Below are 27,205 nucleotides of genomic sequence, written 5' to 3'. Positions count from 1 at the left end.
GATGGCAAAAAATTCAACTAGAGACTATTTGCACATAAAGATGTTCTCTGTCACTAAACTACGGCCCCTCCGTGTAAGGTGTCACTTCCACATCCTGATAATCTAAAATAGAAAAAAAAGTTTACTCAAAATCTGCTAGTGCCTCAGTAATGAAAAGCCCAATGATCTCACAATAAGCGTTTTAAAAAAAACGTCTGGTGATTTACAAAAATAGCCTGTTCCACAAAAGGAGAGGCATGATTTCACACTTAGCTTACTTCATGACAGCCAAAGCCTTTACAGTTAAGAGGCCTGGTCTGTATGTTACATTTTAATGATCTGGGAAAATAATTATCGGCGTTAACATCTCTCTCCAACTTTATACAGAATAGAGAGAGAGAGAGAGAGAGAGAGAGATGAAAAATGTGGTCTTTCATTTAGCATTATCTTATTTTGGGAACCCACTAGGCAAGTGAGATATTTTGTTGGGAAGTAATTATCCTTTGCTGTGCAACTCAACAGATTAAATTGATATAGAAACCACTCTTTAAAAAAACTATGGCACAATCTTTTGTGTTACAAGAAAGCATCCTCTAACGTTTGTCACAAATAATTTAAAGGAGAGTTTTGCTTGCCACAAGGCACTTCCAGTAATTAAATGATTTGGCAGCCTGACGCTATAAATGAAGCAATCATTTTTGATGTCCTAAGTATGCACACTTGCACACAGTGACCCAAGTACTTTCACAAATGCATGTTCCAGATTTCTCTCTGGGAGGAAACAGAACATAAATTTATCTTCAAAGCAATCAACAGAATAATACTAGACACTGCCTTTGAATACACAGGAACTTGCAATGTAGTATTGACTCCCAAAGTGTTCATTGCATTGCAATGCACCACAAAGTAATTCCTATTATGCCCCAAAGAAGGAAAGGGAGGAAGAAGGGGAGGCAAGAAAGGATTTGAGGTGCTGACCAGATGGACATCCCCAATCCATATCGACTTATGAATAGGAAACCCCAATGGGAGGATGAGGGCAGAAGCAGCGGGTATAATGAGAGCAGCTTTGCATGCCTTGCCCATGCTGGATGGCTTTAATAAGGATCTGGCAGGAAGCATTTAGCCACCCAGACTGAACAAACAAAACAAGCTCACAAAAAGAAACCCATCTCCTCTCTGCCCGCTCACTATTCAGCACCACCTGAAGCAACCCTCAGCAGCAGCAGCAGCAACAACAACACAACCTCTTCCTTTCTTAGAACTTGTCTCAAAGCATTCCCAGGTTCTGCACAAGCTTTTCCCAACCCCAGTTGAGAACCATCAAGTCGCTGTTGCAACACAGGAAAACTGGAATGCACCGGAGACACATTTGGGGGAAGGGGAGAATTCATAAAAGTAGATGTGCAAGGCCAGGGAATATTTGCCTGCCAACTCCCCCTTCCCTCTTTCCCAGCTTGTTAAAAAGGCCTCGCAATCTGACAGCTGCTCGCATGAAAAACAAGAGTCGCTCTCTCTCCACTCCACCCCTCCCCTTCCCCGCTTTCCGACTTACTATCCAGAGCTCCTCCTCCTGCGGCTTGCTCAAAACACCCATCCCCGGGCATGCACAGGGCAGTCACCACTTTTCCCCTGGCGCGCTGGGACGGAAGCTTTAATGAAATTAAAAAATGCCCACTGTATAAGGCAGGCCTAACCCTCTCCACGCCACACACACCCCTCCCTTCGCTTCGCTCCTCCCCAGCCACCTATAAAAGCCACCCTAGCGCGGGACTCCCAACAGAGCCAAAGCAGTGCCGGTCACAATTCACATTCTCTCTCTCTCTCTCTCTCACACACACACACACAAAAACAGATCTTCTCGGAGCGCAACACACGGCCGTCCGCCTCCTCACAACAGGTCTGGCTTCGCTTCGTGTACACTTCCCGCGCTGCAACGTCTCGACTTTCTGAAGCCTCCGGATCAACGAGGCTGGTCTCCCGCCAGAATACAAAGGCGCAAAGGCAGAGAAATAAAGCGCAGGCACATTCTCCCTCCCGCCGCGAGGAAAGCAGCCCTTTCCCCCCAGATAACCCGCGGCGCCAAACTTCGCCCTCTTCCCATCCTGAGAAGCAAGAGAGAGAGAACGAGACTCACCTTCTCATCCACGCAACTTTCGACAAGCGACCGGTCCTTTCCCTGCCAACGTCGGGAAGGGGGCGAAATATATCTATCTATATAGGTCTTTAAAAACAAAAACAAAAAAAAACAAAACTGGATCTCGCTGAGGGCTCTCGCGGTGGCCGCTGAGGTGGTCTGTAGAAAAATGTGCGCCTCAAAGAAGGCGCCGGTCACATACCGACTTGCTCGCCGATCAAAAAATAAAATGAAATGGAAACAACAACAGCCAGCTGCCTCGCGAAGCGAAGTCTTGCACAGGAGGAGTTTTAGATATGCCTATGTACACGCGCATATAGGCATGCATATACATAGACATAAAAGGAGGGGGGGACAGAAATGGATATAGACATATAAAAGGGAGGGGGCGGGGAAGTGGAAGAGGGTGGCGGTGGTGGAGGAAGAAGAGGCTGCAACGGCGAAAAGGGATGTGGGGGGAGGCAGAGAGAGAGAGAGAGAGGTGGCAGGGGGGAGCCACGCAGGGCTTGCTCTGCCGCTGCAGCGCTCGGGGGCTTCTGTGCACAAGGCGAAGGCGGAGGCGGCGGCGGCGGCGGCAGCTCCGCGCTTCTTCGCAGCCCGGCGTCGTCGTATTGTTGCTGCTGCGGCTGCGGCTGCTGCCCCCGTCCTGTTGGTTCCACTGACTCTCCCGGTGGCTCGCGCTCTTCCCAATGGAACGCCGCCTACTCCCCTCAATCGCTACATTGTTGACATTCGCAGGCTGACATCATCCTCCTCCCACCGCCGCCGCCGCCGCCGCCACTACCAACTACCGCACACACTCACATACATGCATGCATGCATACAAGGCATAGAATCCACCCCGCCTTCCCCCCCGCCATTCACAATAACGCCGCGCAAATCGCGTAGCGCACGCTCCTAAGGCGGCGCGGGCCCGCACGCGCACAACCGGGCGTAAACCCGCTCTGCGAATAGGAGCTCCTGCGCTGCTGGCATTCTCTCCCAGGGCTCCTGCCCGCATGCGCACAGCGGCCTCAGCGATTCCAAGCGCTGCTCCTTCGCTCCTAACTTTTCTCTCTCTCCCTCCTCCTTTTCTGTTCGCGCAGCTATCGAAAGGCACACTGGGAATTGTAGTCCTCCTTTTCCCTCCTTCCCTCTCCTTCCTCACTTCTGCGTTTGTTGGAAGAGCCAGGGAAGGGGAACTCGTTTGTAACGCAGCCCCAGCGGGACAATAAAGCAGCCACAGCCGCTGTGTATGTGTGTAGCCGAAAGGGGCATGAGGTCATTGTTTCTGTGCTGAACGACTAGCGAGGACTTTGGTTCCTGAGAGATGCATTAGGCGAATTCTGAATACCACCTCCTTCTCCATCGCAAACTGAAACGTGTTTAATAAAAACGTGGCAAGCGCGAAGCTAACATAATAAAGTGGTAATCACCAATATGTGCTAAACGAAGTGCTTTCGTGGAATAATAAATGGGCTTAGACTATGGGCCAAGACAACACAAGCATCAATGGGCGATAAATCGATAGGTGTTTTAATTTTTTTAAAGCTGCATTGTAAAAAGAGCTCTCTCTCTCTCTGTCTCTCTCTCTCTCTGTCTCTCTCTCTCTGTGTGTGTGTGTGTGTGTAACATTCAATAGCTTATATATTGTAAACCACCCTGTGATCTTGGGATGAAGGGAAGTATATAAACTTAATAAAAAATAAAATAAACAAGTAAATTGGTATAAATAATATGCTGCATTGATAATAGGAGGAACATGCACCTGCTGCCTCTGGAGCTGTGGTGGCATCAGAGAGAGAGATCCAGGTTCTAACAACTACAGCCCCCCCACCTTACATGGTGGTCACTGGGGCAGTAAATTGTTTAACTTAGTATTGGCTTGATTTTATTTTTGCAAGCCTTTCCATGGTCCTGGCTTTATACCTCCACTTTCCCTCCTTTTAAAAAAACAAAACAAAACAAAAAGCCCAGGTATTTTACATCCTGCACTGTGTGATGACACAGTACCTGCCATCCTCTTTTTCCACATTTTGCCATAATTGCAAGGGCTTTTGCCAAAGTTTTCCAGGTATGACACAAAGGCACTCCAGGGCAGCCTCCACAACTCAGCACCATAATGCAAAGTCCTCTGGGCAGCTTACGAGTAAAAGAAATAAGGGAGGGTGGAATGAAAAGAATGAGACCAAAAGGCTATTACTATTCAAAGTTCAAAAGCATGTAAGATCAGAAGTGACCCATGCACCGCAGAAGGAATGCCTCCCTGCAGCTGTTAAATTAGCTGACCATAGTTTGCTACCCAGATAGCAGCACCAATTGCCGCTGTCTTGAATAGGTCGTTTATTATGTTGTATTTGTGTAAGCTTTACATAGAAAGGTAACAAACACATATAGTGGTACCTCAGGTTAAGTACTTAATTTGTTCTGGAGGTCTGTTCTTAACCTGAAGCTGTTCTTAACCTGAAGCACCACTTTAGCTAATGGGGCCTCCTGCTGCCGCCGTGCCGCCAGAGCACGATTTCTGTTCTCACCCTGAAGCAAAGTTTTTAACCCGAGGTACTATTTCTGGGTTAGCGGAGTCTGTAACCTGAAGTATATGTAACCTGAGATATCACTGTATTGGCCAGTGGACCTCCTATATTACATGACCTACAGCTTTTCTTTTCTTTTCTCTTTTTCATTTCATCTCTATGTGTATGTATATCTGTATGTGTTTGTGTGTACACCATACATATATATGAGATACATGCATATATCTGTCTGCCAACTTGAGGATAATACTCCATGTGTTTGATGAAGCCTAATCTATATGCATTTAAGCACATTATCCCTCTTAGTCTTTACAATGTTGCAATATTGTATTTGCTGCTACACACTAATTACACTATCCCTCTGTGATTCAATGAGAGAGAGAGAGCACTCATTCATGCTTGATTCATTGATCTGTTGATTTCTCACTTATTTCTTTAATGTTCCTTGAACGTTCTTTCGAGATATTGCAATATTGGCATATGAATCTCACCCTAGCCAAACAAAGCAATAAATATATGAAATGAAAATAGTCATCACTAATTGTGCTCATTATCGCAACATACTGTGAAATGCAGGGAAGTAACTCTCCAACACCTCTTAATGGAGAGTGGATGTGGGATTTATTGATAGCAAGCAGAAAACAACCTCATAATGCACACATTAAAAAGCAGCATTGAGCCAGGCAAACGAATTTGAACCCTGATGGAACAGGGAGCAGCCTTGTTGTTTTGATATTTTTTTCCTGTGGGTTGCATTTAAATGTTTATTTCATAAATCAAACATTCCCAAATGCATTATCTCACCTATCAAAGCTGATCAGACCTACATGTGCATAACTTAATTTGGACCATGCTTCATATTTCTGAGGATAAAAACAGAAGAAGAACCTGCTAGATCTAGCTTCAAGTCCATCAAGTGCACCAAAGTCTAGCCTTATAAAGTGATCCAAGTGCCAGTGAGTTTTGCAGTTTCCCAATGTGCAGCATGAAGAAGTACTTTACCTGTCCTGAATCTTCAAATATTCAGCTTTGTTAGGTGATCCCAGATTCTAATATTCTGAGATGAAGAAAACTCTCTTTATTAAATTCCTTTATCTACACACTTTCTCCAAACTATGCATAATTTTACACAGCTCTGTCATGTTTCCCCTTCCCTTGTACTCCCAACTAAAAAGCTGCAAATGTTGGAACCTTTTCTAATAGGATAGTCACTCCAGCCCCTTGATCGTTTGGTTGCTTATTACTGAACCTATTTCAACCATACACTACCCTTTATGAGGTGCAGCAGCCAGAACCAAACACTGTATTCCAAACATGGTTGCACCATAGATTTGAATAATGGCATAAAGATATTGGCAGTTTTATTTTAAGTCCCTTCCCTAATTATCCCTAGTATAAAATTTGCTTTACTCATAGCTGATTTTCATTGATCTATTCATCACAATTCATGACCTTTTTCCTGGTCAGTCCCTGCCTGTTCAGTCCCTATTAGTGTTTATGTGAAATTAGGATTTTTGGCTCTGATGTGCATCACTTTACACTTGCCCACATTGCATTGCATTTGCCATTTTAATGACCATTCACTCAGTTTCAAGAAATTGTTTTGGAAACCCCCACAACTGCCTTTTCTTCTTACCATTTTCAGATGGATTTTAAGACTGAATAATGTTTACAGTGGTGTGTAAAAATGTGCTAGAAAAGATTTCAGATTTGTTCAGATTTAGGACTGTAACAGCTTCAAACCAAGACATCTAAAAAGGAAGAATTTTCAGTTTGCTAACATCAAGCAAAATTGAACGGGTGTTAGGCACCTGCAGGGGATTTTATATCTTTTAAAAAAATGTTTCCATTCAGATTTTAATTCAGCACCACCTTTGTATTCTGCTTTGTTCTTCCCATACTTTGACAGGAGAGGAGACAATTTGCTGAGCTTATTGTTGCTTTAGCATGAGGAGGGATTTTTGTTGTTCTAGTGATGAGTCATGCAGGATATAGCAGATGGCATAAAAAGTGAAGCCACAAAGATATGAAAATACTAATGAGGTTGAGGAAGAAGATTGGTGTAATGAGGCTGAGTGAGTGAAAGCCAATAGAAATGATGTAGGTCAGTGGAAAGAGGAAATCCAGCAGGCACAGCACGGCTGGACTTGAATTTGCAAGATCAGAGAGAGAAGAAACACAATGGATGGAGGAGGGAGAAAGAAGAAAGAATGATTGTCTAAGGATAGCCAGAAGAAGTTGTGAGACAACAAACTAGTGAAGCCAAAGGGCAATCTTGGGTTTGTAGAGCTGGAAAAATCCTTGAGGACCTGAGCCGCTTGAGGTATAAGAAATGGCATCACACACAAAAAAGAATTAATTAACAGAATACAAATCCCACTGTTTCTTAAATCTGCATGCCTCCAAAGAATATATAAGGATTTACTGTAACTTGCATTCTGCAATTCCAGTAAGCAATAAACAAGATCCAGTTTTCAATTAACCTATTACCTCGGTGCCTACCTCCCCTAACTTTAATTAAGGATTTTAAGTAAACATTGTACCTTGAACTGAATGAAAATGAAAGGACTTTATAAAAGACAGGTCTTTGTAATTTGTTTATTTATTCAGAAAATGAGAGGTTTTGAGATCGTAGGAATATATATATGATAAAATATATTAATTGAAACTGATTGCGTATAACTACTACTTTCATGTTGTTTCATATATATGAAACAAACAAATAAATGTTATCATTTGTGAACAGTATCCAAGTGCTTTAAAAGTACCGCATGGTGTGATTATGGCCATAGTTAATAGTACTGAAACGCTGAGACACACAGGCAATAAAAGTCTGGAAAGTCCCTTTGTGATTGACACTTGGGTAGTTACTAATATTTTACAGCAGGGTGGTCCAATGCTTGGCCCAAGGGCCACATGCAGCTCTCAATGCCTTTTTGGTGGCCCTTGGCCACATTTGACGCCCCACCCCAGTCCTCACATTGCCTTCCCAAAGCCCAGTTATCACTTTTCCAGCTTTGGGAAGCATCATGCCAGAGCCTCATGAGCCTCATGCCTCCTTTTCAAAACTCAGTGTCTTGCTTAGCTGGTTTTGGGAAGGCATCATGAGAGCTGGGGGGAGGGAGAATCAAATTTTGGCCTTGTTCTCCACCCCCGTGCGACAAGGTAGTTTGTAGCCCACAGGTTTCATGTCACAATACTCTTGACATGAAAAGCTGGACTGCTCTGCCTTATAGCATGAGCCAAGCCATATCTACTGAGAAATAAGTCCCACTGAGTTCAGTGGGGCTTCCTACCAGCTAAGTGGGTATAGGATCACAGCCTTATACGGCTTCTTTAAATGTGTGATATTCATTAAAGTAAATGAGTGCTATCCAGAATCATTTATTGGAAATGAGTTTCATAAATAATAACATATGCATAGTTGGCATATCACTTAAGAGGTATAACTTGTTGGAATTTTGTTTTTGACTTTTTAAAAAGTTTTTTATTTATACAACAAGAAAACACACACACACACAAATACCAAATTACACACAAATTACAAAAATAACCATATACACATAATTTTCTTAGCAAACAATAAAACATCTATTGGTCTTAACACTAAAGACCCAACCTCCCGTCTATCCCATATTTCAAATTTATATTACTTTTTGCCAGTACACACTTTTATCATAATTAAACTTATTCTCAGTAAATCTAATTTCTTATATCTACCTTGCAAGTGTTACTGAAGTTCCTCGAATGCTGCAACAGAATTTAAACTACTATATTTATTTTTCAGATAATCTTTGAAAACCTCCCATTTTGAAACAAATTCCTGTTTTGATTTATTCTTTATTTTTTCTGATAAACCATCTAATTTGGCATATTCTGTCAGCTTTTGGATCCAATCTTGTATAGAGGGGATTTCATTACTCTTCCATTTTGCTGCGATCAAAACTCTTGCTGCCGCCGTTGCATATAAAAAGATACCCTTCCTCTTTTGTGGAATATCAAAATCTGTTATTCCCAGGAGGTGGGCCTCTGGTTTTTTATTGAAAAAGATCTTTAGCATTTTTTGCAGTTCTACATGGATACTCTCCCAGAATACCTGCATTTTCCTACATGTCCACCACATATGGTAGAATGTTCCTGATTCACCGCATCTCCAACAATTACTTGACACATTTTTATACATTTTTGAAAGTTTCCATGGTGTTAGATACCATCGATGTTGCATTTTTTGAAAGTTCTCTTTAATCGTGTAACAATTTGTGAATTTCCAATTGATCTTCCATAAATTTTCCCATTGGGCCATGGTTATTGAATGGCCAAAATCCTGGGACCACCTCACCATTGCCACTGTTACCTCCTGCTCCTTGAAGGAGTCGATAAGTTTTGGAAAGAGTTTTTCTTTTAGAATTTACAAGAACAGATTCGAATCGGGAAATTTCTGTTGAGAACCCCTTTTGTTTGTCAGATTTAATTTTTTAAAATAACTGATGGTATTGGAACCAGTCTGAGATGTGTTCTCTTATTTCCTCAAAGTTTTTTAATTTTATTTGGTTATCTTCATTTTTTAGAAGTGTTTTATATGTTGGCCAGCTTTCCTGAGTATTTTTCCGTTTTACTGCTACGGCTTCTATTGGAGAAGTCCACCACGGGACTTTAGGTTCCATCAGGTCTTTATATTTTCCCCATACAGCAAAGAGTGATTTTCTTATTATATGGTTGGTAAAATTTTTATGAATTTTCGCTTTTCCATATATCAGGTAGGCGTGCCATCCCCAACGGTTGTCAAAACCTTCCAGGTCCAAGAGGTGCGGATCCTGCAATGTGCACCAATCTTTTAGCCAGGTGAAACAGGCTGCCTCGTAGTAAAGTTTTAAGTCGGGTAGGGAAAAGCCTCCTCTCTCTTTTATGTCTATTAAGATCAGGTGTTTAATCCTAGGTTTCTTCCCTTCCCACAGGAATTTGGAAATTTCTCTTTGCCGTATCCTAAGACAACCTGCTTCGCCCAGTATTGGAATCATTTGGAATAAAAAGATTAATTTTGGAAGCACATTCATCTTTATAATTGAAATCCTACCCAGAAATGTTAATTTTAGTTTACTCTAGGTTACAAAGTATTTTTCTAATCTCTAACCAAGTTTTGATGTAATTATCCTGAAATAAGTTTATGTTCTTGGGGGTGATCCAAATACCCAAGTATTTCACTTTTGAGGAGATTTTCAGGCCCAATATTTTTTCTAAGTCGTCCTTTTCTTCTGTGGTTACATTTTTAACAAGCATTTTTGTTTTTGTTATATTCAGCTTAAAGCCTGCCACTTCTCCAAATTCTTTAATAAATTCCAGCACTCTTTTCAGACTTTCTTTAGGGTTTTCAGTCATAACAAGTAAATCATTGTTTTTGACTTATTTTAATTGATATGGTAATTAGCACACATGGTATCCTACAGCAGGGGTGGGTAGATGGTAGATTTGGCTCTACTAAAGGATCTCTGGGTAATTTGCAGCTGATCAGCAAGTATTTCTGGCTCTCAATTCTTTAATAATAGCAACAACAAAGCAACTTACAATATTTTCATCTGAATTACGCTGCTGAAATTAAGAAATTAAGGCTGCTGAAATTAAGTGGAAGGCCTGCAAGCTCAGCTCAGCTCAGGCTCTGTAAACAAATTCCTAGGCTCAGAATGTGCTCAGAAACACCCTATTATTTAATTATAACTATATATCTTTTGCATCTGGCACTGATTGGTAGCTCTTGGGGTTCCAAGAGCAAAAGAAGTCGATCTGACAAGCCAGATGTCTGCTCATACTTGCCCTACAGTGTTCCTAAAATACATATAAAGCACATTTTACAACTCTGCAACCTGTGCAAGTCATTTGTCTGCAAGGAAGAATTTAAACCAGAGAATATAAATTGGAAGCTTGCTTATTCTGTTCTTTAATTCTTTACCATGCAAAACAGATTGCAAATGCAGAAGTTCGGGTTAAAGGTGTCAGCTGCCTCTATTGACAACCTATTTCCTACCATGTAACTAAGTGATAGTGCACACACTTTGAATGCAAAATTCCTAGGTTCAAACCCCGGCATCTCCTGCTAAAGTTGGGAAAGATTCCTGTCTGAAATTCTGAAGAGCTGTGCCAGTCAGCAGGCAACACTAAGCTAGATGAATTCACCTTCTGATTTGTTACTAGGCAGCTTCCTCTGTTCCTATGCTTATGTGTTTATCCTATATGTAAACTGTTCCTTCTGTTTGTTAGTAAGTGGTCTAGACTCTAGAGTCTTTCTCATCTAGGCAAATAAGGATCTAAAAAGTATAAAGCTGGGTGGCAGTGGACTGCATCTACCAGCAGGGTCAGAATTTGTAATTAAATGACCATAATCTTAAAAACATCTTCTATAGACCTAGAAATGCCCCTCTCCTCTGTGGATCAGTAGCAGCACGTGTCTCTTCATAAATCACTTTTGAAATTTAGGGGATGAAATATATATATGATATAGCTTGTAGGATAGCTGCATCATCATCATCATCAACAACAACAACAACAACATTATCATCAACATCACTATTATTTGTAAGCCAAAAATTCTACTGAGCTAGTGCTAACTCATTGCGTAAAGCGAAGCAGCTCTTGGAATTCCAACCAATTTTCTTGTGGCGCAAATGCCACAAATAAGATGGGGAAAATATAACTGGGGGAAAGTTTAATGTGGGAAACAATCCTAAAAAATCACAATTTCTGTGATGTATTTTTTCATCACATTTAAAGTTGGATTTTGTATTTCCCGAAGGTCTCTTAATTTTACTTATTACAGTCAACATAGGCAAAGGGACTGTCTGTTACATTACAATGCCCCATTGAGTAATGGACTTATTAAATACAAAAGATTTCAAATGCATGTCTTCCTTCCTTCCTTCCTTTGCAAAATCAGTTTTAAGGGACAACATCCTTAGTTGAAAATGTGAAATGTGTGTTGGGTATTTGCTCTGTGGCATTTTTTTTAAATTAAAAGAAACCTGATTACAAAGAACAGTTAGCATATCATCATTATGCAGCAAAACACTATTTGGCTCCAAAGTCTGTAAAGTACATCCCACTCCCAACTTGTCTGTGTATGTGTCTCTCTCTCTCTGTGTGTGTGTAAATCTGATGCAGCATTGTTCTAAATATAGTTCTGAGCAGCCCACTGCACTCTTTGCAGAGCTAGGTTTTGACATTCTATTCAGCCTGATAGAAAAAGAAAAGAAAAGAAAAGAAAGAAAACATACCCTCCAAAACGGTCAACATAGCACATGGGGGCGGGGGCAGGTAGGATAGTTGAATGGAATATTTTGTCAAAGAAGGCCAATATCTTTTAATTTAATCTTTAAAGGTCAATGTTCAAAGTGATACTATCTAACCATAGAAATGCACTCCAGTCACACTCATCCATTATATTATGGAAGTCAAGATATCCTTCCCTAAAAGGCTTGATTTCTGAGCACTGTTTTCATTGCTGGCTCACCATAGGATGAAAAAAAAAAAGGAAGGAAAGAAAGAAAGAAAGAAATTCCTTTAGGGCAAAGATGAGCTACATCAAAGCAGCAGCACAGCAATGCAGCCTTTGTTACTACATGCTCCTTTCACCTACATTACCCATCCCATCTTGCCTTTAATTTGTCAGGGAAATACTAGTAATTCAGAACCTTTTCTAGGATCCATATCATCCATATAAATATATCAAATCATGAAAGCGCATGGGACATCAGGTGATTCCTCTGCAGCTCCAAATTAAATGGAATGAAGTCCACTGCCAGACAACACGGACTAATTGTCTTTACATTTCTGTGCTTGGACCTAAAAAGCTGCCTGTACCATACCACTTGGGAGAGGGGTGGGGGAAGGAGCTGCTCTTGGACTGACGATACCTAAAGGCAAACAGAATTAGGACCAGTGGATCTGAAGAGTACTTGGAAGCGGTTGCCACTGATTTCATAACCCTGTGGTTTACTTTTGAGTAATGCATTTAGGGTTATAGAAGACTTCCTTATAAAACAAAGGAAAAAGAAGAATGGCCCTTGTAATAACATCAGTAGGTAATAACATCACGTGGGTAGAAGATGTTCTTGGACTGGTATGGGAGCCTCTTTAGAGAATGGGGATTTCTTTCACAGACACCTAGGTCACATCATCCTTAGCTGGGATGGAGGAAGATGTGTGCCCCCACCCTTCAGAAATTTAGCCATTGAGAAGACCAGCTATTGAGAACTGATTTCCCTAACACAAAGCAGATACTTGGCCACTTTTCAGTTTCCAGCAGTACTCCTGTGTGTGTGTGGTGAAAGGGTTTAGATGGTCTTCCAGTTCATTGTGATAATCAAAGAGAATCATTAAATTACAAAGAGAGCGAGAGCACCTATTGGTCATCTCTTGGTCATATCTAATTTTGGGTAGGGTGAGAGTGCTTTTCAAACTGCAAGTTAACTAGGATTGCACCTCAAGTTATTTAAATATGTCCTTCTCATCTAAATACACATGGTGGGAAGAGTCACAGCTGTAAACTCAACCACTTTTTGCAAGGGGAAAGTGGTTTGAGAGCAAGCAGAGCTTCAGTCTGAGAGCATGGCCCCCAAATACAAGGTCACTTCCCTTTCAACTGGTGGGGAAGCTAAAAAGCAGCCATCCTTGGCTGGAAGTGCTAGGTTTTTTTACACTTTTTTTACGGCTTCTTACAGGTCTTCCTGGCTTCAGGCATTTTGGGGTTTGCACGCAGTTCCTGGGAGCTGAACCCTCGTGTAAGTTGTGGGCTTATTGTATAAAAACGGGCCATCAGTTTCTTGTGCATTTGGTGAATAATGCATCTTTAGGTAGATCATTCATTTGAGTTCAGCACAAATAAATGGAAGGTGTGAGACTAAACATTTCCAGCTGTTTAGTAGCAGCTCTTTTTTTCTTCTTCTATTGCTGCAGCTTTGGAAATCCAGGCCCCTTGATGTCAGGAAAAGGACTAGACTGTTAATATGTATCCTAATAGAAGATGTTCAAAGGTGAAATTACATACTGAAGTTTAGCACCAAATTGAAGTAACAAGATATCTCTTCCCAGAAAGGAGATACCGTTTAGCTTGGCCAGCCTTGTTAGAGATAATAAAAAGGCAAGCATTGCACAAATTATTCTAAGTAAACACAGAGGTAATTGAATGAAAACTATGAATCACTCCGTGATGCACCAGATGTTAACAACCTTTCCAGAACTGATAAGAACTAAGCTAGTTATAAAAGACTAGAAGAAGCAAAACTCTTAATGATGCGGGCCTTTGATTAGCTCTGAATTTGGGAGGATGTCAGAGGGATGTGTCACTCTTTAAGAGGCTACATAACAAGTTATTTCCTCTGTTCCTGAAGGGAGAAAGAAACTTTATTGAAATAATTTCTATTGTTGCATCCTGTGAAAATATTATTAGGACAGCAACAGAGGGTTGGAGGGAAAAAGAGAGAAAGTTTAATGCTAAGCATTCATGTAAAGACAAGTTCCTCAGTTTTATAGCATAATGAGCAAGAGAAATGAGTCAAGAGAGCTGCACATGTACCTTTCTTGAATTTCAAAGATGCACCTATCTGAGTGAATTGAACAGACTTGTTGTAATTGTTGTACTCAGCAGCAAAAGAAAGATAAACTAGATGGCTTTGCCTCTGTCTTATTATTTTGATTATCAGATGAGATTATGTGGACTCTGTGGGACACTCTTAAATTAACCTGTGGCCCTCCAGCATCCCTGACTATTAGTCATGATATGTGGGGCTGAAAGGAGATGGAGTCTAACAAATCTGGAGGGTAACAGTCTACCCTAGCCTAGCCACAGTTTAAGGATCAAATTTTGTTCATGATAAATTTCTGGAGGGGTCAGGACTCAGGAGAGACAGGGGACTGTCAGCAAGATTCTTGGACTCCCTGTCAATAGAGTCCAGGTAGTGCAGCGTCAGGAATATAATTCAAGTTTGCTCTCATGGCAGCGGCAACCCCAAATTCAGCACTTTCCCTCCAGGAGAACCTAAAGGAAAGCACACCACCTTGCATGACGTGTTTAGCTGCAGGTTAGTAAGTTTTGAAATCATTTGCTACTGGGTGTAAGGTCACTTTGAGAGGATTTGTTTATTGAGCGCATGATAAAAAAAATAGGATAGAAAATTATTACAAATGAACATAAATACATATGGCATATAAAAATAATTTTGTGGAATCTATTAACAATTGCAAACAAACAGTATGTATATTAATATCCAGAGCAAGAGATTGCAAACATAAACAGTGAATACCGACAAAACATCAGTACACGCTGTTAGTGTTTGCATTCTAATAGATATACATTGCTTGTTTGTAAGTGATTACATTTCATAAAATTATACCAGTATATGTGGATTATGTTTGCACTCTCTCACTCTGGATATTAATAAATATATATCGTTTGCAATTGTTATTAGATTTCATAAACTTATTTTTATATGCCTTATGTCTTTATGTTAGTTTGTAATAATTTTTTTGATCCCAATAATTTTTTATCAAGCCTACAGTTTGTAGGAATTAATTTCCTTTTTTTGTACCATCTGTTTATTGAGCATTCATCCTGATTTGTTTGCACGAGGTTTGAGCGGAGGCTATATGGGAGGGGCTTTGCTCCCTTGGATTTACCAGAATCCCTAGAATCCCAACTTTCATTAAAATAATAATTATTGAACCTGAGAAATGAGGCAAGATATGCAGTCACTATCCTTCTTATTGAGAAACTAGCTTGTTCCTCCCTTTCAGTGTTTTACTTTTGTCACTCCGTCCCACTGGAGACACCCATGTAGAAATGTGATTGTATGCATCCTTATTTATTTGCCTTTGGGGAGGCTCCCAGACACCACATTAAGCACTTGCTACCCCACATTTTGCAGTGCGTTTTCCTGTGGTCAGAAATGTTCTCTCTCTTTTTTGGAAGAGCACCAGATCCACTTTAATTGCACAACCTGGATCTGGCGGTGTGCCATTGAATCTCACTCCCCCCCCCCCAAAGAAAGGAATAGTTCCCAAGCACCCTAAATCAATAATGAGCAATTTCTTGCTATCCTTCCCCACCCCCTGGCTTGTTGACTTCCCTCATTTCCTTCCAAATACTAACTTGAAAACTAACTTCAAAATGGATTGAACATGAGGCATTGCCGCTCATTTTCACCCAAGCATTCTACCAGCTGGAGTCTTAATGACAACACTGTTAAGTGTTAGTTAGTACAGTGTACTCTTTCTTTAAACAAAGCTTTTCATATGCATTCCATGAGAGGAAGCAGATTGTTTGCAATGTTTATAGAATATTGTGCTCTGCCTATTGTTATAGTGACACATCATCACCTACCTTATTTCTGCCATCTGTTTCATATCATGTGTGTGTGTGTGCCTGTGAGTATGCGTGTCTTTTGTTAGATTCAAAATACTGTTTGTTTTTATGGCAGAAACGTCAAGCAGGGAAAAGGACAAAGAAATGGAGGGAGGGTTTGGATCATTCTAAATATAGGGGGGGAAAGATGCTAATAAATCAAAAAGCTGCTGGAGGGAAGAGAATACCCAGAAGAAATTAATCTGAGGGTATTGGAAGAGATGTGGGTGGCACTGTGGTCTAAACCACAGAACCTAGGGCTTGACGATCAGAAGGTTGGCGGTTCGAATCCCTGCGACGGGGTGAGCTCCCATTGCTCTGTCCCAGCTCCTGCCAACCTAGCAGTTCGAAAGCACGTCAAAGTGCAAGTAGATAAATAGGTACCGCTCTGGCGGGAAGGTAAACAGCATTTTCATGCACTGCTCTGGTTTGCCAGAAGCGGCTTAGTCACGCTGGCCACATGACCCGGAAGCTGTCTGCGGACAAACGCCTGCTCCCTCGGCCAGTAAAGCGAGATGAGCGCCGCAACCCCAGAGTCGTCCGCAACTGGACTTAATGGTCAGGGGTCCTTTTACCTTTACTATTGGAAGAGAAAGATAATGTTCTTGTAATGAAAGAAAGCACTGGTCTGATTTTGTATTTCTAACCCCAGTGAAACCATTGGACTGGATCCAGTAAGGTTCATGCACAAGGTGTTGTGGCTAATACTGAATGTGGAATAAGTCTGTGAAGTCTGAAAGGCAGCCGATATGCCTTTGCATATCTGCAGCATTGATGGCACAGTAGGAGGAAAGAATGAGAGGAAACTCTCATTCTTTCCTCCTACACTCGTCTCACTCCCTGACACTTCTCTGCTCAAAATCCCACTCCCCATATTATTATAGATAGATATATGTACATAACTTGTTGCAGGTAAATCAGATAACTGCTGATAGGGATTCAGGTGTTTCCATAAATAAAGATCCCCAAACCACCCCTCCTGAAGTTTCATATTCTCCTTAACATCGTTAAGGAGAATGAGCAGCAAACCTGGCCATTGCCTCGATTATGGTGAGATGCGCTATATTTCTATTAAAATAACAGTAATCATGTATAAATTTGCATCTGTACATGCAATTAGCATGTGCACATGTTATGCATATCAGCGACATCTTTTGTCCTGCTTTTCCTCCCTTTTCGCAATGTGTAAGTGGCCACTCTATTAATTAAATGTACTCAGGGATGAACTAAGTGGGTTGGATTGGGGGGGTTGAGTGGGTGGGTGGGCGGATCAGGATTCAGCCTCCAATGAAAAGCTACATATGAAAAAGTGATTTCTCTGCTTTTCAGTTTATATCTTTCAGTGAGTCAAGCCAATGGGTTGTGTATAAATCACAGCATAAAGTGCAAGGCAGTGAAGATGTCAGCTCTGTATATTGTCCCAGCACTCCCAGTGCCACTCAGTGTTGATGATGACTAATCCTTTAATAGCTTATTTGTCAACAAAGCTGCAGAGAGGATTTATTCATCGTGACAAAGGTAGTTATAGATGCTGCCACAGTGCAATATAGATGGAACCAGTGTGTCAGGCAACAGTTACGAATGCTAATTTGAAACTGCAATCAAATACTAAATGTGTGTCTTTGGACACAAGGAAAACAGTTTGTATGTATGTTGATTAGATCTTGTTGCAGGTTTTGATTTGGATTAAGTTCCTACAGAAAGTAGAAATTTCAGTAGAAATACAATTGTTTGAAGATGGAGGTGAGGGACCTGTGGCCATCTAACTTTGTTATTGGACCACAACTCCCATAATCAAGGATCCTTGCCCATACTGGCTAGGTCTGATGGGAGAGGCCCACAATAACTAGAAAGCCACACACTCCCCTTCTGTTCAAAAGCTGGGTGTGCAAATCTAGGGAAGAAATTTGCTGGAAACTAAGAAACATGATATGATTTTTTTAAAAAAAATATTTTCCCCAATATGATTTACTTAAAATGCAAAAGAAATTTTGCCAGTTCATTTAACTGCCAGTTGTTTATCAAACATATGTGGTGTTTCTTTTTTAAATAAATGAATGAATGAAGAGTTATTGAAGGATCTGGAGTTCATATCTGTCAAAATGTTATATTATACTCCTTTGCAATACTTTCTGTTTTTATCTATTCTATATTAGGTTTATGTATATGGCTACATTTTATGTATCTTGTCAAGGTACTTTGTACTTACTGTGCACGTGTATGTTTGTGTGTGCATTTACCTATTGGAAACCACTTCAAGATCATTTAGATAGTAAGTGGTATATAAATAATAAATAAAATCAAAATGGTTCAGTAATGGAAATCTAAATATCCACTTGTCATTAAAGACAACACATTTTCAGCAATGAAATTGACAGATATCCTTAGGATCAGATGAAAAAGGCAATCCAATAATTTCTTTAAAGAAAATAGTACTCTTTCCTATAATATATGAATAAGAATAAATGAATATGAATAAAGCCAAATGAAATAATTATCTTTGTAGTCTTCTTTTTTCTCCATTTCCTTTCCTTTTCCTTCTTTTTTCATAACTTGTAATTTGTATATCTGCTAAATTTTATTTAATGCTAATACAATTTTTTTTAAATGAAGCCTACCCCCAAAATTATACTGGCATAGTAAGGTCATTCTTCTTCCTGAAAAAAGACAAGAGACACTTTCCTTGAACTGTTATTCTGTTCCCTTCCCCCGCCTATGTTCACATGTGGTTGAACATTACTTGAAGGCTGATGTTGAGAATTTCCTTAAGAAATTTCATGCTTCATTACTTCCTTTTATGAGAGCAGAGAAATAAATTGCTGTAATGTCAGCTAATGTGATTAAAAGTGTTCACATTTTTCAATAAAGAAATCACTGCCCTGATTTGCTGAACTCTTCCCCAAATACATTCACAATCACCCTTTATTCCACAATATCGTCACAGAGCATATTGAAGTATTGCTGTGCTGGATTAAGGAAAACAGAGTGAGCAAGTTAGTGAGGCAGGGGAAAACATTTTAGATGTACCTCATGAGAGATGAACCTCATGAGTATGGTTTACAAAAAGTTAAATAAGATGATGACTTGGCTGACGGGCCAGCCACAATGGTCCATCAACCTGGATTGTTGTAGACTATGTACATGGGTTCAAATTCTCAGTTAGCTGTGGTTTGGATATGGGAGCAGCTGTAGCTCAGAGTTAGAACATGCAGTCCCAGGTTCAGCCCTGAGCATCTCCAGCTAGGGCTGAGCGATCCCTGCTGAAATCCTGGAGGGCTGCTGTTAGTCAGGGTTAAACGGCGGTGAACTAGATAGACCAATGGTCTGATTCAGTGTAGAATAAGGCATCTCTCTATGTTCCTATGACCCGGAGCCACTTCATACATGCAGACTTCGTTTTCAATGTGTGTTGGATGTCATGTTTTAATGGGAGCTTACAAGTCTGGAGTCCAACTTGCACATGCCATTCCTAAACCATTTGTTGAAGGATGGTCGTAATGTTTGGGCTATACACATTGCATTTGATGAATGTGGACCCTGGTGGAATCTACACACATATAAAAAATGTTCTGACAATGCTTAAAAACAAACAAACAAACCATTAAAAAAATACATTGAATTTTCCATTAGGCTCACTATCGCCATCCAGTGTCACATTGTATATTGCACAACGTTTTATTTGCAGCTGTATAGCTAAGTCCACAGATAAAATTGTGACATTCAATGAAAGGACACCAAAGAACTAGGGCCACTTGCTGTGATCGCAGTCCTCCACTGGATGTGGAAATCTGTCTGGTTTCCACATGTTTAAAGTAGGAAACCTCTTTCTAGATCAGGTGCAGGGAACCTTTGACCCTCCAGATGTTGCTGAACTGCAACTCCTATCTGCCCAGCAAGCTTGGCCAAGGATAACAACAGTTGTAGCTCAGCAACATCTGGAGGGTCAAAGGTTCCCCACACCTGGTGTGTGTGTGTGTGTGTGTGTGTGAATGATTGGGCACATTTATCTTTCACAGTACATGCATATTGTATACAGATGCTGGGAAGCTATAGTCTATCTTCCCAAATAACCTGGTAACTTGATAACCAGGCTTTAAAAAGGCTTCCTAATCTGACCAGAAATAGTTTGGATCCCTTTTCAAACAATCAAACCATAATTAGATTTCAACCCGATCCTAAGTCTGCATTCTGGAATCTTGTTGCTTTTGTTACCCTTCTTATTAATAAAGATATAACTAAATGAGCTTCTAGAGCAGTGGTTCCCAAAGTTAGCGGTGGGATTACCTGGCAGGGTGCTAAGAGACAAAGTGGCAGCAAAGGTGTGCTGGAGGTAAAAAAGCTGTTGTCGCTGGGTCCGTTTAATCAATTTTGTTGAATTAGTTAAACTAATAAATAGTTTTAATTGGGTTTTGAATAAACGTGCAATTAATTGTGACTGTTCTGAATTTTATTGTGTTATCCTTATGGTGTCCTGCAAACTGCTATTCTGAATGCAGTAATGGTTTTTTACAAGATAGGGTAGAGGATGTGTTTATGGAACCGAGGGGGTGATGGCCAAAAAAGTTTGGGAACCATTGGTCTAAAGAATGGGGGGGGGATAGTTTGAACATGTGTTTGCTGCAGTCCAAAGAATTTACATGCAAGACAGAGAATATGTGCTCATCTTGTTTCTGTTCATCTAGTATCTGACTTCTTTAGCTCTGAGGTAGACTGTAGGTAGGAAGCAGCACACTTTGTGGGAGGGTGGTGGAGAAGAGATTAATAAAAGTATTTTGTTTCATCACAAGCTCTATGGGACATGTATAAGGCATTGATGGCTGTTTGTTGAGGACAGGAGAGTGCCCTGAGCAAGAAGAAAGCAAACACACTATGAAAATAGTCAGCAGGCCACTTGCCAGAGAAGAAAGAGGAGTATTATTACAATAAACCTATTGATTGTGCATTTAGCTGCTATGTGAGATGATGACCTCAATAATGTATGTTTACCCTGACAAAGTACGCAGGTAACAAATCATAATCTTGCATCATGGGAATCATTTTAAACAGAGATTTACAGTACTTCCTAAAAGTGTGCCCTAAGCCAGGAGATAAGTCTTCTAAGCCTGTATTTACTACATGGAACACATGTTTAACTCTGGGTGATGTGATTTCTCTTGCTGCTAAAGCTGCTACTGCAGCTCTGGGGCTCTGCAAAGATGGACATTATCTGTGAGTTAGTTTGTTTATAGTATAGCCCACCTTTCCATATATAGGAAGGCCAGCAATATATGTGCATTGAATATGCATGTGATTGAATTGCTTTCTTTAAATGCGTCTGCGTATTGTGTAGCACAGAGTATGTCGGACCTGAATAGTACCAGAGGAATGTGGGTTCAGATGCCCACTTAGCCATGCAGGAGCCGTGAAGGGGCATACAAGAGGAGATACTCCCAAGCTGCATTTTAAAATATTTAGCATTAAAAATAAATAAATGAAAATGCCTGCAGCAAAGAGGGCACTTTAAAAACAACAACGCAAAACTGCATCTTCTCTTTACATAAGAAAGGGGATGAAATTCAATTGCTGATCTGTTGATTCATAACATTAGATGAAAGGAGAAACTCGGCACAGCTGCTCAAAGAAAGATGCAGAGAGCAAGAGACAAAGGGGGGGGGGGACAGAAAGCATCTGTCAAAGTATCTCAGGGACTAGAAGGTACGACCACAGTATGTAGCAATAACCCCAAACTTGGATGGCAATAAAAGGGTTTAAGACACATTCATGGGGGATAAGACTATTCAATGGCTGCTAACACTGGTGCCTATGTACCACTTCTGGTATTGGACGTGGTATGCCTCCCAAAGTATGCAAGTTCCTGGGACTCACAAGTGGGGAATGTGATGTTGCTCTCACACCCTACTTGTGGAAATCCCATAGGCATTTGCATGGCCACTGTGAGGACAGAGTGCAGGACTAGATGGGCTTTGGGGGTGATCCAGAAGGGCTTTGGGCTAACTCCAATTTTGGAGGGCTTCCTTGAACAAACTGTTACTTGGTACCCTATCAGATTTTGGCTAGCAGGCCTATCACTGTGTGTTGTCCTGAGTCAACACCTGGATGGAGCCTTGGAAGGGATAGAAGGATGTTAATATCCCAGTGTTGTTGTGTTCCCATGGAAACTAATAGTTAGACCAATTCTCTTAAGTCTTTTGAATACTTGAAAGGGGAGGGAAGCAGATTTCACCCCCCTCAACCCCCACTGTGGATGTTGCAGTTGGCATGAATACACTCTATACACTTAAAGTACCCCTACAAAGAAATAATTGGAACTTCAGTTTATCCAGCTAGAATTCCCAACACCCTTAACAAACTACTGTTCCCAGGATCCTTTGTGTGGGTGTGGGTGCTTTATATACACAGAGGAAGAGACAGAGAGCTGAGTTTGGGTTCTTCTTGCGATCCTAGCTGTCTTCCTGTAGATCTGACATGGGACTTTGGTTATCTGTTTGGTTATCTGTTGCAGTGTTTAAACTGTGCCTCCTCCTGTGCCCAACCTGTACAGTTGTAAACAAAAGAAAATATGATAAAATGTCAATACGCCTCCAGTGACTTTTCTTCCAAAGAAAACCAGACTTGGGTAAGCCCTGCACCCCTCACTATTTGAGAAGCGGGGTGAGAATAACGCTAGTGTGAGAGTGGGATTGTGTTTACACAGAAAAGAACTGTCAGCTGATGTGACTGAGCCAGAATGGAGGAATGAGAAGCAACACATTCTGGTTCCATCAGTTTCAGACGGCTGCAGTTCCTGCACTCCAGAAGCAAATTCTGGCAGTGGGAGCAAGCCAGAAACCTATGCGTTTCATAGTGTAAAAGAAACGGGGATGAGAGGTTCCTTAATTTTGGACTGGGAAGGTAGGCAGAGGGATAGAAATTTCTTGCTGCCAACTTGAATGGACTAGGACAGCTTGTTTTGAACAATGTTCCACTGGACAGATGGATAGTTAGTTCCAAGGAATGGATTTGACTGGTCAGGGTAACAGAAGAAAAGGAAACCATTTGCCCTTGAGGGACAATATGATTGGAAGGATGTCCCTTAGATCTTCCTGCAGCAGTGCCTTGAAAGGCTTTGTGCAATACAAAGCTTTGGAGCTTCATGTAAACCCTGGATAAAAAGTCTGCCCAGGACAATACACTGTTTGTAGATGGGAGCTTGTGCTTTTTTGGACTACCTATTGATTTTTAGGAATCAGTCCAACAGCTTTCCCACAGTAGGTGCTTTGGTCACGTCTAAGATTCACTAGAATGTAAATTTGCAAAGATTATAACAGCAGAGATTTTGTGGGCCTGTGCCTTCAGATGGCAAGGAAAAAATGGTTTGCACTGCAGCAACGCAAGAGATGGGAAAGATCTGTAATGTCTTATATGAAGATATCTTTCTGTAATGCAGTTCTGATGTCACAAAGTGGAACTTCTCATAGCTCAGAGATGTGGGGTGAAAGCAACAATACATTATGCAAGGTTCAGCTGCTCCGTGTACCATCAAATATTTCATATTAAAAATTAACGAGTCGGTGGCTGCCAGAGCAAGATGCAAATGGATGGAACAGGAGTTTAGGTCACCTTCTTTAGCACCAAGAGATTTAATGAGAGACGAGTTTTCCATTACAGTTGAGAGTACTGCAGTGAAGGATTAAGGAATATATCTATCTTGAAAACAAACCCCTTCCTGATGGTTCTTTGGCTATTTTGCCCCTCCACCCACCCGCTTAATACAGTACAAATAATATAAGTAACAAAGGGCTTCATCTTTTTTTTTTCATCTGCAATGCACTTCTTCATAAGGAAAAAAAATGACTTATGTCCAAGATTGAAGCTTTTCAGCTGCTTTCCATCCTGCCTCTCAGTCAGGTTATAGTGGAACAAGGTAAAAACAAATTTGGAAAGAAAGACATCAGGGAAGTACAATGAATTTTCTTTTCTCAACCCAGCCAGCAAGGGAGATCTATATGTACATAATAAAGCACAGGACCCAGGAAGCTGCCTTATACTGAAGCACAGCTTTAGTCCTTCTAGCTCAGTATAGTCCCCACTGACTGGCAGCCATCCTCCAGGGTTTCAGGAAAGGCTCTCTTCTTGTCCTTCTGGAGATGCTGAGGATTGAACCTGGGATCTTCTGCGTGCAAAGCAGATGCTCTACCACTGAGCTATGGCCCCCAGACTGGTCAAGATTCAAAGAGTGTTTGAATGGTAAGACGTTTAGGTGGAAATGCGGTAGGTAAAATGGCTTGCCTGTGCTGAAAGCCAGTCTCTTTCAAAATATTATATCAGCTAATCCCTCTTTTCCAATTAGGACCAAGCAAGCAACACGTTTTTCTGGAATGCACACATAAATGCCGCCGCCCCCACCTTTTGTAAGCCCAACTGCCGGACCCCAAAAGAAGGTCCTGCTCATTTTATACTTTTCCTTTCTAGGTTCCTGCAAGTGGCAAGTGCTAAGGCACCCATGTCTGTGGTACTCAGCGTACATGCTGGGTATCACCTCCATCCCTCACCTCCATTGCCTCTTTTGAGCAGATTGTTATCCTCCATCCACCTGCTCTCCTGATCTACAACATTAAAATGGGGCAGTATTATTATTAAAATGTATTGCCTGCCGTTCGGGGATGCGGGTGGCGCTGTGGGTTAAACCACAGAGCCTAGGACTTGCCGATCAGAAGGTTGGCGGTTCGAATCCCCGCAACGGGGTGAGCTCCCATTGCTCGGTCCCTGCTCATGCCAACCTAGAAGTTCGAAAGCACGTCAAAGTGCAAGTAGATAAATAGGTACCGCTCCGGCGGGAAGGTAAATGGTGTTTCCAAGTGCTGCTCTGGTTTGCCAGAAGCGGCTTAGTCATGCTGGCCATATGACCTGGAAGCTGTACACTGGCTCCCTCGGCCAATAAAGCGAGATGAGCGCTGCAACCCCAGAGTCGGTCACGACTGGACCTAATGGTCAGGGGTCCCTTTACCTTTACCTATTACCTGCCGTTCACCCAAAGGTGCCAGGGTGGGTGGGTCACAACAATCAAAACACAACATGGATATTAAAAACACAATATTACACAGTTTAAAACAACTTAAAGTATGCCTTTGTCTTTGTTTACACAGAAGTTCACTGCTTGTTTGCTGTATTTTAAATATGTTACTAGAACTTAGGGGACTGTATCACAGTATGGATTAGATAAAAAATGGCTGTTCCTTTTCCAGTTTCTGATATCTCTGTTTAATGCTGCTTGGTTATTAGAAGAGAACTGGCACAGATCTGATTTTTTCCCTTAAAGACACTGTAAGCCTGAGTTCCTGCATATTATTCAAGATAACAAAACATAGGTGAGTTAACCTATAATTTGAGATGGGCAAGAGGCAGAATAAAACAGACATGTTTCTACCAGTTTGGTATGATATTATTAATTATATTAACAGCAGGGACAATGACAAAGAACCAGCAAACCAGCTTTGATCTGGAACACTTGAATACCTATTGCTAGAAATTTAGGATTCATTGTACATGTATATATGGACAATCCATATCTATTCCGAATCTATCCTGTTGTTTCTGCATTTTGATACGTTTCCCCTCCAAAGTGGCTTCCATCTGAATTGAGAAAAAGAACAAGCAAGCTGCATTTTAAGCTGGCAATGTGCACACAGCCATAGTCATAGCCATTTGCTCACTGAGGGGGAATGAAATCCTAAGCACAAAAGGTTGTGCAGAATTTTGTTTACTACAGCTAAATATGCCCAAGCAGAAAACAGACGAATTTAGGAATAAGAAAAAGCTGCAAAAAGCTGCTAATTACACCATGCAAAAAAGAAAAAAAAATCTCTGAGAATTATCCATTGATTGCAATTAAGCTGACTCTATTTTTGTGACATTGGCAAGATCTAAGAAAAGAGAGAGCTTGCTAGTCAAAAGAATCCCCCCACCAAGCTCTCTCAGTCCTAATGAAAAGTTATGTGTCTAAGGCCAATAGGCATTTATTTGGATAGCCAGTGTGGAGATGAAACAAATCACCTTGGGTCCCTCAACACACACACACACTACAGTTTTAGAATGTAATATACGTACAACTCTAAAGTAAGGTCAGGAAAAGCCCCCCCCCTTTTTTTGGAGGGGGAAGATGGTAATGTTTTATACATCTTGAAATCTTAGCAGACTGAAGAATCTAGCGAAGAAAATGCTGGGGGTTGGGATGGGGGAAAGGAGAGGAAGAAATGGCTGAAGCACTCGGCACAACCATTTCCCCCCTTTGATTTCTTTCCCTTTCCTTTGATCACCTCACCGCTTGGATCTTCATACTGCATTTCTTTTTGCTGTGGTTGCGTGTATAGCTCATCCATCCATGCTTAGACAACAAGTAGTAAAGCATAACATGATACTGCAGAGAATCAGATTAGCTGGGTTCTGGTACTGTACACTGCCTCAGCTCTTTGCATTTGGCATATTATACACTGAAGCAGACCTTTCGTTACATTTTATTTACTTCATTTTATTTCTTACATTTATATACCACCTTTCTTCCACAGAGCTCAATGTAATACACATGGTTCTTGTCCCCATATTATGCTCACAACCCTGTGAAGTAGGTTAGGCTGCGAGACGGTGACTGGCCCGAAGTCACCCAGTGAACTTCATGGTTGAGAAGGGATTTGAACCCTGGTCTCCTAGGTCATAGTCCAACACTCTAACCATATTACACTACAGACTGCAATCCTAAACACACTAGTGAGTAAGCCCTGCTTAACGCAGGGAGGTTTAATTCAGAGTATATATGCATAGTATTGCACTACAGTATTACTCATTTAGTTTTACATGATTTTAATATTGTATTTTAAAATTGTTGCAACTCAACCTGGGTTCTCATGGTGAAGGGCGGGCAGGAAATCTCATTATTATTACAACTTGTGCAGCTCTTAGACTCAGTGGTGGAGCTTCAAGCTCTGGCGGGGGGGGGTGGAGAGCAGGCGGGGGTGTGGCTGGCGCGCATCCAGGGGGTGTGGCGTGCGTCCCGGGGCATGGCGTGCATCCTGGGGGTGTGGCACCCAGTGTGGGGGGGCAGCCTCTATGGCACCCCACTGGGATCGTGCCACCAGGGGTGGTGCGCTCCCCTTGCACCCCTGTTCCTCTGCCAGTGCTTACAGTTATCCTGACTGTATATTGTAGTACAGGGAT

General features: G+C 41.3%; 1 protein-coding gene across 5 annotated transcripts in view; it reads right to left on the bottom strand.

Annotated features, from left to right (window-relative positions):
- Positions 1 to 27,205, bottom strand: part of BACH2 (BTB domain and CNC homolog 2) — a 253,179-nt gene that overhangs the window by 183,684 nt on the left and 42,290 nt on the right. The window contains exon 1 of one of the 5 annotated variants that reach the window (XM_079971082.1): positions 2,117 to 2,982. The exons of 3 other annotated variants lie outside the window; for them this stretch is intronic. The gene's annotated coding sequence lies outside the window, so the exon portion shown is untranslated. Of the gene's footprint in view, positions 1 to 1,534; positions 1,624 to 2,116; positions 2,983 to 27,205 lie in introns of those variants that run through there. One more of the 5 variants, XM_079971087.1, reaches the window with a different exon arrangement.

The sequence above is a fragment of the Podarcis cretensis genome (assembly GCF_951804945.1).
Source record: "Podarcis cretensis genome assembly, chromosome: 3".
NCBI classification, from domain to species: Eukaryota; Metazoa; Chordata; class Lepidosauria; order Squamata; family Lacertidae; genus Podarcis; species Podarcis cretensis.
The sequence above is the reverse complement of the archived record's forward strand: the minus strand, read 5'-3'. Positions and strand labels throughout refer to the sequence as shown.